This window comes from Pollicipes pollicipes, unplaced genomic scaffold (genome assembly GCF_011947565.3).
Source record: "Pollicipes pollicipes isolate AB1234 unplaced genomic scaffold, Ppol_2.1 Scaffold_4219;HRSCAF=4965_pilon_pilon_pilon, whole genome shotgun sequence".
Lineage (NCBI taxonomy): Eukaryota > Metazoa > Arthropoda > Thecostraca > Pollicipedomorpha > Pollicipedidae > Pollicipes > Pollicipes pollicipes.
Window position 1 is genome coordinate 11,555,944 of NW_023596448.1, and position 12,902 is coordinate 11,568,845.

Here is a 12,902-nt window from a genome sequence, read left to right on the forward strand (position 1 = left end):
GATTACCTTGTCACGATCTACCCCTTCCCTGCCAGTGTTCATCAAAACAAATCACATTCGTGTGTGTGGCTTACTTACCGTCACGATTGCATCTATACACACCCAGACGTAATATAAGGTCACGTAATACAAGTAGATATAAGGTAAGCTAAGTAATATAAGGCCATAAGGTATAATGATATAGCAGCGCTGATACCTGCAATGGTGTTGACGCGACTACGAGCCTGAACATGGTGTTTGACGCGACTGATTCACCGGCCTTACGAGGACGCTTATGCTGCGCGACATTTCAACCCACCCAGACGCAATACAAGGCCACGTATGGCAGCGAGCTGATGCCTGCAATGGTGTTGACGCGACTACGAGCCTGAACATGGTGTTGACGCGACTGATTCACCAGCCTTATGAGGACAACTTTATGCTGCGCGATGTTTGTAGACTACAGACGGCGGGCTACGAATCTAACATTGTTTTACATGAGACACAAATTTCTTTGTTGTATTCGTTTTGCATGTTTTTTTTTTGTGGATGTTGCTATATGTAAAATTTCTTTCTCACGCGTAGTCACACTCGTATAAATGTATGATACCATTTATTGGCCAATGGTATCGTCTTTAACATCGCCATTTTAACACTGACTTCTGACAAGAGAACACAATCGGGTCGCATTTTTGTTATTTGGTGCGGCAGCATTGACTGGCCTGCTATGACTTTGTAACGCTGATAAAGAACTAACTATCCCACATGAACTGAAAATGGCTTATACACTATGGCGTGCATCTGATTGAAGCCTTTTGTTTTTCGCCTAAATCCCAGGCAGGTATTGGCTAATGTGAATTGTAGATGCCAAGTCATAGAGTTGGGTTGGAAAACGTGACAAGATGCCAAATTGAGGCCCAAAAGTTTTCGCTCGCCGCTGGTGTACACATCTTCACCAGATTACGACCATGCCTCGCTATTATTCCGGACACGTTTTTATAACAAACTATTTCCACGCTGAGTGTATTCAAGATCACAGTAGTCTGTGAGAAAAGGATGCCAGTGGTCCCTAGTGCATTCACTTGAAATTACACAGGTATCGCCTTTATAAAGACACTTCATACTTGTGTTGCATAGCTTTGCCTGCGCTATTTCAAAGAGGCACTGGTGCTTGCAAGGGTGTCCGATCTTCTGGCGTGAGTCCCTCAGCTATCACAGTCACTTCCAGTCCTGTGGCTGGTGTCGAAGAGTATTTACCGACGGCATCTCATGAACAGGTCACCATATTTTATCAACGCTTATTCTCCGCTACAATCACAAGCAGACACTGTAGTTTTGTTCTGCCAACAATTCTGTTGTATATTACAGGGATGACATGTTGGAGCACTGGGAGTAATAGTACCAATCTCCCTCTGCTAAATTTTTTGAGTCACGATACCACATGCTATAACGGAGGCGTCGTTTTTGGCATCATTCCTCGGTGACCAGGGGGTGGGGTGCGTGCCACAGTGCCTCCTCTCTTTTCTGCCTGGCGAATGATTGTGTTTGCGGCCGCCTCTAGTGTTGAACCCATGCGCACCCCTAACACATGTAGTTCGTATGCATTTTGAATTGGCGTAACTCCCACACTGTGATGCTGTCACATTTTCAAGCAATTTTGTTGTATAGACTGCACGATGGGACCCACCCTTTCAGTCATGAATATCATGTCGAATGACTGTGTCCAATGTCCAATGTGTCCAATGCGTATGGCCTGCATTCATGTGTGTTTTGATACATCAACATAAGTCACTAGTAAAATCCGGTTTTACTCAACACGTTGGGGCAAGATTGAAAGGCGCAAAGTGAAAAACACACCTGAGAAATGTTTCGTACACACGTTGTCAGAACTGGCGCACCATAAGCCATCGTAGTGCGTTGCTTCTGAGGGAACACTTAAACAAATCAGCTGTCTGCTACACGTTAATTGTCTGTTAGATCGCTTGTTTTGCAAGCACGGCATGCAGTTTTTGTCTTCGACTTGCAAGACAACTGGATAAGGATCACCACAATTTATTAGCACGACAATGGTGACGAACAATACCTCCAAAGTGAATCACAGTGAGTCGGACAACTCCGCAGAGCTGAGCTCATTGATGAAAAGTATCGATAGAGTCTGATCTTAGATGCACGTAACAGGCCGTAAGTAGCAGCCCGTTACATAAAACAAGCAAAGTGAATAGGTACATTGATCAGAGAACAGGTTGAGCACGCTTTACACCCTAGGCCTGCAGCCTGTATTATGAAAAGAAAGTGTCTTGCACACCTTTGCGTATGAAAGCTACTCACTTTGACATCAGGACTTTAGCTCTCGGTCCCTTAAAGAGCTGTCTCTCTTTTAAGATATCTGTATAGCTAGTTACTTGGTACTGACATACTATGCATGCCACATTTCCCAGGATGCATCAAAATTCGTCCCACGCAGTTGCATAAGATTGGGCTGGAAACTCACGATAGCCAATGGAAATGGCAGAGGTATGTGACAACCTCAGAGCTTCGACGCTGACACATATCGTCAGCAGCACCCTGAAAAGACAGGTACTGAGTGAACACTTCTAACTCAATGACGTATACCTCACACCCGATCGTAAATGAACACCGGCAGCAACACCAGCTGTCAGGCAGCAGCAGCGTTGTTCTGCTGTCTTCTGGTGTCCTGCTCTCTGCGCCGTCTCGGCCGCAAGCCTGCAGACCGCCAAGGTAGGTCTAACCGCCAGCCCATGCGGTTCGAGTGGAGGCACGGACCGCGGCGTAGCGGGAAAATCCGATACGTGGAGCCCCTGTAGAGAGTCGGGGTGTAGCACAGCTCTCCCCGTCCACGTTCCCACTGCGGCGCGACGCTGGCCCCTCAGACGCTGCCCTCCGTGACCTGGACCGGGGTCAGCGTGGTCGTCCGATCACGCTGCCCTCCGTGACCTGGACCGGGGTCAGCGGGTGTCGTCCGATCACGCTGCCCTCTGTGACCTGGACCGGGGTCAGCGGGTGTCGTCCGATCACGCTGGCCCTCCGTGACCTGGACCGGGGTCAGCGGGTGTCGTCCGATCACGCTGCCCTCCGTGACCTGGACCGGGGCCAGCGGGCCGTCCTCCGATCATGCGTTTCCACCCTCTCTGCGTCGCCCCACATGTTAAACGCAATGCATGTGAAAAACCAAATCAGAATTATTGAAATCAAATTGATTTTGGTATTCTTTATTTAAAGCAAATGTTCGACTAAATCAGACAGAGCTGGTTAGGCTTCGGTCGATCTGACTGATGACTGATGACCGATGACTGATGACTTTCGCGCGCAAGACGCTCGCTGGCTCCTGTCGTATGTTCGTGATGTTCCCTGAGGGTCGTGAACACCGGCGGCGAGCAAATCGGTGAATACAAAATATGCAAACGTGTCTATGAGCAGCCTCAACATCAATATTGGGAGCGAACCATAAGTCAGCAGCGAATCCCCAGCATGGGTCATTTCATTTGTGTCTGAAAACGTCCAATAACATAATTAATTACCCATAGTCCATGCCTGCACTCCTGAGCGGCAGCCATCGGCAGTAGAAATAACTCCCTAAAAGCAATCTTACATATTGGTTTCGTGCGAATCTTCTTATCTCTCAACGTAAAGAACAATTTTAGGGCGGCGTTATAGAACAGCCTCATCTCACCAGAACTTGGATGTTAAAACGGATATAAATATCCTGGGCGAGAAAATGGAGTCCTATGCCTCTGGTCGACCGTGGATAAACATATTCAGTTCTCAGCCCGCTGCAGCCAGGTGTATGCATGACTATTAAAATCATTGCAGGAAGAAAGCTCCTTATTCACAAAAAATTAGCCTACTGCGGCATAATTGTGTGGCTCTTCGTTCCCCTTATTCATTGTTGTTCTCTATAGAGTGTCCATCGAGGACTCTCACTAAAACAAGTTAAACATTAACGCAGGCTAGCCCCTTTTCCTTTCTTCTCGTCTGTTCTTTCACCGTTAGGTGTACTCACCGCAATGTGATTACCTTCAATTCTCATTTGCTAACAAACTTGTCTATTGTCACTGGGCTGTGCGTGAGACATGTCTGTTGCATCATGGGTGACAGAAGGAGAACAAAATTGAAACACCTATGCATATCGTCGAATAGCCATTTTTGGGAAGTTTTCAAGAAGTGGACTTGGCGACCCAGCAGACGAAAGGCAACGGTTCGCCACATATCTCGATGCCAGCTAAAGCCTTAGATGCCTTTATCTTGACACAGTTGGCTTCAGTATTCGGCTCAAGATGCACTCCATTTGGGTTCCATGTCAGATGCCAGGGTGTTCCGTCCAGGGACTGCCAGCTGCCGTCAATGACCTCGTCATGGACGCCCACCCAGAAGTTGAAGATGGTGCCAGCCTGTGCGGCATAGGCGGCCAGAATGGCGTCCATACCGGGCTCCTTTGGATGGCCCAGCCTGGCGCCGTGAGCCAGCTGGCCGCAGTGCTGGTCCGCCTGGTGGAAGGGCAGCGGCTGGGACACGAACAGGTAGCAGTGGGCGTCGACGTCCAGCCAGTTGTGGGGACAGCCCCGCAGCAGACCTCGTGGCTGGCGAGACTCACACACCGCCCGTATCAAGCCAACACACGTGCGGGAGACGATTTCGTTTGTTTCCTGTTGTTTCGTATGCAGGCAAGGGCCGTCACTGCTACCCGCTACTTTGGGTAGCGAGCTTCCAAATGGTGTGTTATCGGGGTTGGTCCAAGGCGGTTCGTCTGTCGCCCCCAGCCATTCGGCAGCGTCAGGACGACTCGAGTGATGCAATAGGAAAGTCATCTCCAGCTCGTCGTTGACCGACACGACTTGTGAGCACTGGCCTGCTCTCCTGCAGCCCTTGTTGTATTTTCCACGTTTTAAAAGCTCCGAGTTTCTGAAGTAGCAGCTGCCGTTGAATGCAATCCAGCCGGAGGCGCAGAAGGTCGTGACCCGAGTGACTGCCCGCCGGGAGTAGCTGCGTTGCTCCAGCTCCGGCAGCAGTGTGTCGGTGAGCAGACAGTGGTGCGGGTCCACCAGCAGCTCGCACAGACCCCCCGGCCCGTACCGGAAGCCGTCGCAGTACTCGGGCTGGAGACGGCCGCAGCGAGCGGCGCATTGCTTCAGGTTTGCGGCTTGGAAGGAGGAGAACGCGGCGTTGGTGAAATTGCCCTCGATGAGATCGAAGAAGTCGCTCGTTAAGCCCACAGCAAAGGTTGGCAAAAGACCTCCACACCCACCCACATCCTTCCACAAAACCTCACGTGCAGCTGGCGCCTGCAACTGCCGGCGTGCGTTGCCTGCGAGGACATACGTATCAGCCAGCCGTGCTGGGATCCGTGCGTTCCTTGTGCGAGCGCTCCTCCACTCTGTCCCAGGCGGCGATCCGCCGTCGACTGTTGCGTGTCGGTTGTAAGGAGAGCCGGCGCGTCGGTGTGGCAGTGACATATTGTTCATGCTGTCATGTTGTCTATGTTGTCTAGCGACACACGCAGTGCACGCCCACATTCCTGCCAATGGCGCGTCTGAAGCGGGCAGGTATCGTACCATGGTTCCGTTGGGCCTCGAAGGGGAAGGGGTCCATAACCGGCTGAACGGACGCAGCTTTTAGCACGAAACTGCTGGACATCTTAAGGTGCTCAGGCGACCAAGAAGCCCACATTTAAAATTGACGGGACATAAGCAGACAAAAAAAAAATTATTGATACCTTTCTGTTACAGCGTGGCGTCTGGATGTGATTTCGGGGTTATTACGCTGTCCAAATGTCCTACAGTGTTGTTGGAAGATATATGTCGACTTACCGTGCTATGCGGGATCGCTAAGGGACCTCCACGTTGCCCTTGAGGTCCTGGCATTGGTCGGATGGTTCCACGCTGTTGTCAAGGTCCCCTCAATGCCAGCCGGCCGGCGTGCTCTTGAGGTCTTGGTATTGGCCGGATGGCTCCTCCATGAGCCAGCCGGCCGGTGTGCTCTTGACCCCTAAGGTGCCTTCCATAATGGGCTTGCTCATGTTCTTGGGGGCCCGCACTGATGACCGGGTCCAGCATATATGTCGGCCGGAGCGCTCTTGATCGCTTTAGGGTCCTCCACATTGGTCTTGGATTCTTCCCAAGGAATCTGAAGGATCTTGTGCTGTTGCCCAGTGCCTCACAATAGCTTGTCAGGCCACATCTGTGCACGTTTTCACCTGTACATTTTCTTCACTGCTGGTGTCATCACCGGCGGAAAAATGACCTTGAATTATTTACTTTTTTTTAGGTTTCTGGAACACTTAAAACCAACTCTGCCATAAAACGAGCCTGGCATATTGGCATACGTAGCCGCAATGCAACACGACTGGATGTGTCAGGACACTGAGCGGCTTATGTAACTTGATAAAGAAGTACTGAATGCTAAATACTGAGTACCTACTGAATGCCTTCTTACTGAATGTTATGTCATCTCATAGATAGTTTAGAGCTACACTGAGCAACAAGCTATCACGACATGTTTTAGTCAGACGAAGTACTTCAGTGTGTGAATCACAGTTACTGTAGGCATGTTATGAATCACATATTTCAAGCACGAGATAGAGCACCAGTACGTGAAAACCGCCGCCATCTTGGAGAAGTCAACTCGTCTGTACGGGTCGCGTGCGTACAAGAGGGGGGGCGGGGTCGGTAGTGGGTGTCGTTGGCAAATACTTTGCTATTTTCCTGTGATATATTGCGTGGTGGCAAAGTGCTTGAAAGCCAGAGATATACCTCCACTGGTTATGGATCCGTATTTTTCGTGTCATCGTAGTTACAATGGTGGTGACGGTACCAGTCAAAGGAGCCATCCAGGAGTCATGGTTTTCTTCCAAGGGAATATTTATGATTTAGTTGAGGTCAGCGCTCCCTAAGTTTCAGACTTGTACGACCTTTTGAACTTCTTACCTGGGCTGTCTGACTTCTTGCATTTAGTGTCGTCAACTGAGCATCTTTTTATGGTTGTACACTTGTGATTTCTCATTTCTGTTGCAACGATTTCTTGCCTAGTTCCTGGATGGCGTATATGGTGTACTTTTGCGAGTCAATTTGTGACAAAATCGCAAACGCGGAAACAGAATTCAACAGACCAGACCACATTGCAGCAGACCATCCCAGCTAGACAAAACTCAAAGCCTTGTATTGGTCTGTACTCGCCAACGCTCGAAGCGTGAGCGTGTGCAGAGCACATGTTGAAACGTTGACATTTCGCTGTATGAGCAAGTTGAGTTATAAGATGCTGCCAAATATAGTACCTTTAATCAGAATAGCCCTTAGCAAGTAACAGAAACATACTACAGACTATTTTATATCAGTACTGATGTCACAGGTCAGTGGTGACACAGTGCTTTTCCAACGTCGCTAAGATCAATGCTTTTCACAGATTTTTCAGCCGGGATTTACTTCACATACTAAACAATATAAAATACCAGATGAATTCGCTTAGTGCGCTGTCCGCAATGACGCCACTGGTATAGGACATTGACAGACTTCCTGAGGGAAGTTGAAATCTTTCAGCCAAAAAAACTGAATACCCTCTTCAATTATTTATCCTCTGTGGTCTATGAAAACATAGGTGACTGTGCCTCATATGAAGAAGCCATCGCCACTCTGCAGTCGCTGTACGTCAAACCAAAGAGTGGTATATTTGCGAGGCACTTGCGTGCTACCCGAAAGCAGGAACCAAAAGAGCCTTTTCGACCAGTACCTGCCCAGTCTAAAACGCTTGAGCAAGGACTGGGACTTTCAAGCTGTAGCTGCTGAGCAGAACCGAGACCAACAAATACGTAATTCGTCCATCAATGGTCTCCTGTCGTCTTCTTTTCGCCAACGCCTACTAGAGAACAAAAGTGTTGAGCCGCGGGCAGCGTTTGAGCAGACGCGATCACTGGGAGCTGCATAAAAACACCCAGACCCTTACGCTCGTCCGTCTCGGCCAGTCAACGCTGCTGCTGTGTCGACTCCTGGCGCTGTCGCGGATTATCCGGCGGATGGTCTGTCGCCCACACTGCCTTCCGCAGCGGCTACACCCGCTGCCCCAGCTACTGCAACCAGATGTTACTTCTGTGGATACCTGAGGCACCCTAGAACGAAATGTCCTGCAAAGGATGCTAAATGTAATGCGTGTGGTAAACTTGGCCATTTCTCGAAAGTGCGTAGATCTTCAAACCGTGGCTCAGGCAGGAGCACCTCAGCTGCTGCTCCCGTGCTGGCAGCTACTTCGACTACCTCGCCAGGTGGCCTCTCAAAGGCTGTAGTGTCTGCTGAGGTGAATGGACATCCCGTCAACGCCCTAGTAGCCACAGGTAGTTCTCAGAACTTCGTGAGCTATGACGTCGCCGCTTCCCTCGGCTGGCAGATGTTCCCATCTGACGGGCAGGCTTCGATGGCTTCTACCTCACCACATTCTGCAGTCCAGGGATACTGTATCACGGATACCGTGCTCTCTGAGTATTGGTGCACTGACGTGCGACTGACAGTTCTTCATAACTTGTGCGCTGATGCGATCGTGGGTCGCGACGTTCTCGTTCAGCATGCTGAAGCAAAAACCCATTTGGGGAACCTAGGTCATCTCTCACAGTGTGTGGGCTGACTGCTGTGAGGGTAGCTCCATCAACCTTGTTTTGGCACCCGTCCCCAGACTGTGAACCTGTGGCTGTGAAATCCAGACGGTATGCCGAATCTGACGCTCAGTTCATCGAAACCGAGACAGAAAAAACTCTTGGCAGAGGCGATCATTGACCGAGCGATTCCCTATGGAAGGCCCAGGTAGTTGTCACAGCCAGGGGGAATCATAAGAAACGTACGCTGACTACTCTCAGACAGTGAATCGTTTCACTATGTTGGATGTCTATCCTCTCCCTAACATAGACGAGCAGGTGGGAAAGGTAGCTCGCTACAAAGTGAACAGCGCTCTGGACCTCCGCAGCGCCTATCATCAGATACCTGTCAAGGATAAAGAGAACCTCTACACAGCATCTGAGACTGGCGCTAGGCTTTATCAGTTCGATAGGGTTCCCTTTAGGGTCACCAATGGGGCGGTTGCCTTCCAAAGGACGATCAACGCCATCCTTAAAGACGAGCGACTCCAGGACACGTTCGCGTATATGGACAATGTCACCGTGTGTGGCACTGACGAAAGCTGAGCATGACGGGAAACTAAATCGCTTCCTCGTAGTGGCCAAGCGGTCGGTCGGTCGGTACATGACGGTACAAGCGGTCGGTCGGTCGGTACATGACGGTACAAGCGGTCGGTACATGACGGTCGTAAAGCCGCTGTCTCGCTCAGGTACTGAACCCCTCGCCAGGACGCCTGTCCGGCCGAGCATCATTCAACTGTCCCTGGAGACACCTCACTTTCAGAGCTGCCAATTGCGCTGAATGTTCCGCCTACTGCTCCCCCTCGGTGCCCGACCACATGATGAAGATGCTTTCCGTACCACCTCCATGACCGCCATCAGTGCCTTCAGATACAGACACAGCTCTTTAAAGAACAAGGCGTCCCTGTCCGAGTCTGTCCCGGCGAGGCCATTGCGACGCTCCTCTCTTAAAACAAGCGCGCCTGAGCGCCTCCGGACCACGTCTTGTAAATGATCTGTAAATGGTCATTGCGCGGCTATGAACGTGTATAGTGTGGGTAACGCCCGAGTGGCTGCGTAATGCACTCTGTTACCGGAGCCCTCCATCGCTAATCGCGACACAGGGTCAAAGCGCAAGTAGGAGTGTTCGAGTGTTTCTGTTGTCAAGCGATGTTAACTGGTAGGTGGAGGAGAATGTGGTGATTTTGTGATATCGTTGCTGACATTCATGGTTCGCATTTGCTTTCAGACGCCCTCTGTCAAGTAAGCCTCGACTGAGCTAAATAAAACATTGGATAGTAAAGGGCATTTTTACACTTCGACTACACCGACATTGGTGATAAAGAGTTAATATCAATAGTCAAAGTTACCTGCCAGCTATTCACAGTCAAATGCTATTTTGTACAGACAAATTCTCTTATCACGCACACGCGGGCTTTGATTTGGGCATGACCAAATATTTTGAGCACATTCGATATCAAATATTGATGGTTGGTAGTGGATGTTAGTGGGTTGCTAGGAAGTCATGGAAGAGTGCCAGCAGTAAGATGGTGTAGCATGATACACATGAAAATTGCAGTTTTAAACTTACATTATCAAATCAACACCTTTCCAGAAAGTCAACAGTGCGGCAGCCCGCCAGGCCATGGACACCCCACCTTACGCACCGTTCTGTTCAAAATATGTACTCGAGACATCGAACAGGCCGGACATGGGCACCTTTTGCCCTGACGTGTCTCTGATGAACTTCTGGCTTAGTCAAAAGACGCGTTCGCATCTGGCGCCTGTGGTTCTTTTCTTGGAGAACCTAAACAATGTTTAACGCACTCTATAACGGTGCTGGTAACCGTAGTGGAGCATATATTTATCACCGGCAGCTGCATCATTTTGATGACGAAAGCAAACGTGGCCAAATGCTACCTAATGCTAATTTCTGTTTTGAGAAACTGGCTACAAGTTGGAGTTTGGCTCCAATCCACAAAAGCACGGAATATACGTGACGGAAAAGAACCAAATGCAGGCTTTGCAGGTGTTTATTGCTGAATGTTGTGAAGGAAAAGCACAACCAGCTCGCCTATTTCCAACAATGCCTCCGAGATCAATAACCTCATTTCCTATGTGAAAACCTTACGATCAGCCCTGACAGCGATCAGTTCCTGCAGCAACTGATCCCTAGCCCCATCAAAGTTTGGGGAGGGGGGAGGGCACGCCCCCCAGTCCAAAACTTGGGGAGGGCAAGCGTCCCCCTTGACCCTCCCCTCTGTTCCCGCGCCTATGGATGAGCGCAGTCAGTTTGCTACGCAGCGTTTGAAAGCGTCGTGCCGTTCGAGACAGATGGGCTCGAGTGCTCGCCACGCGGTGGTGCATTGGCTTCAGTACAATGCTGCAGGCTGATGTTGGTTGTGTTCATGCCGTGAAAAGCTGACTGGCAAGTATCATCAGTTTCGTTTTTTTAAGGTAACAGCGTTGAAAAGCCCTGCCGATCTAAGGTTGTTGGTTGTGGATACTTGAGCTGTAGCTTCAGAAGTAAATGGAGGACGTTGGAGCGACATGTATCAAGGATTCATCCGGAGCTTCCTGCTGCTGAGAGGAACAGCGGCTTTGAGGTGGGAGATCGAGCACCTCTGGTGAAGGCCTCGTACATTGCACGTTGCGCCTCAGACTTTGCGTACTGATTGGTGGACAGGTGCGAGATAAAACGATTTTAATTGTGATCGTATTGCATATAAAGCTAAATGAGTGTGCCAGAGGTGTTCAAAACGTCGTTTGCAGTTGTTGATAATAATATTGCATGGGTTTTGCTTTAAATAATTGGGATTATGTTGGAAAGTGCGAGCTCTGTACCAGCAATAATTATGCGAAGATAGCGAGGGTTGCCACCACTTCCAGCCAATTACGCGATGACGTCACGAAACCAAAAGTGATATTGTTTTGTCGTGCCTGTAGAGCCATGTTGAAATGTAGGGCTACAGCGAAGGATGTAGTTTTGCAAATTACGTGGGGGTTAGGGAGAAAGCAGGGGGGAGGAGGGTCAGAAAGAAGAAATGGCCGAGCCTGCTTACGAAATGCACTTAAAACCGTTTTCCCCTCAGATTTGACGCAATTTCTTTTCACAGTTAGAAATTATGATCTATGAAAAACGATGGATAAAGATGATAACTTAACATACGAAACTACATCTCCGGTTGGGAGGCACACTTCCCCTCCCCCCCCCGCACGAACCGAATAGGAAGCTACACGCTTCTAGGCTGATTATGTCAAGCGTGCGTTTATTTGATATTTTAGTAGTTAGTCTCAATCATCATTAGCATCTGATGGCCGGCAAATAATACTTTACTGCAAATGAGCTTCCGAAACAAAACAAAAAAACGTTTGATGTGTCATGCCGCATTGCACTTAACTTGTCTTTATTTTCCGTAGTTCATCAAATTTAGTTATATTGCAGCGGTTTCTGAAAGATGGTGACAATTTAGCTACTCGCAGATGACAATTTCGACGGTTGCAGATTCCATCGGTGACAGAAAAAGCTCCTTTTTCACCCTTGCGTTTGGACATGACCAGTCGGCGTAAAGTGTGGCGGACAGCTGCGCTTACTAAATTGCAAGCGCGAGATATTCACTGTGATCTGGTTAAGTCTGGCTGGCATCCCGCGCTGTAATGAAATTGACCTTTTGGATATAAGGAATCTCGTAGGTACTTTCAATGGTACTAATTTGTGCCTATCGTCGATACGATGCCATCTCACATACGGGCGCAGGCAGGGTGGAGCAGGCACAAGAGGCATATGGTCCCTGCGGTTCCTCGGGATCCAGGGGACCCCTCGGGATCGACGACCAAAGGGCCGATTGGAGGGCTCGAAGGGCTGAGGAGCTGGCCAGGAGTTGCTCTAAGGGCCTCCAGTCCACAGGGCCGGGCCATCGGATGTCAGTCAAGAGGCCTCTGGCGATGATTAGGCACAAGTCGGAAACATTGTACCCGCACCCCCGAAGTGGAAGCCGAACACATTTCCACCCCAGCTACTACCCCCCCCCCCCCTCCCCCTCCCCCGTTCAAGTGTGCGATCTAATACGTATTAACGCCGAACGGGAGTGAAGCGGGCAGGGAGACAGGAAAATTAGAACGGCTTTCAGAGCTACAATCCAACGCCTCATAGTTGTGATGGCAGAGTGGTTCGCTCCCAAAGAGATGGTCATTTTACTTGTACCAACGCGCAGAGTCTTCGGTCAGCGTCTTTGCAGCCTTGCATTGTACCATGCGCTATTGGGCGGGCCTGTTGCGTTGCTATCGGGCCCAAAAAACGCATCAGGAGACA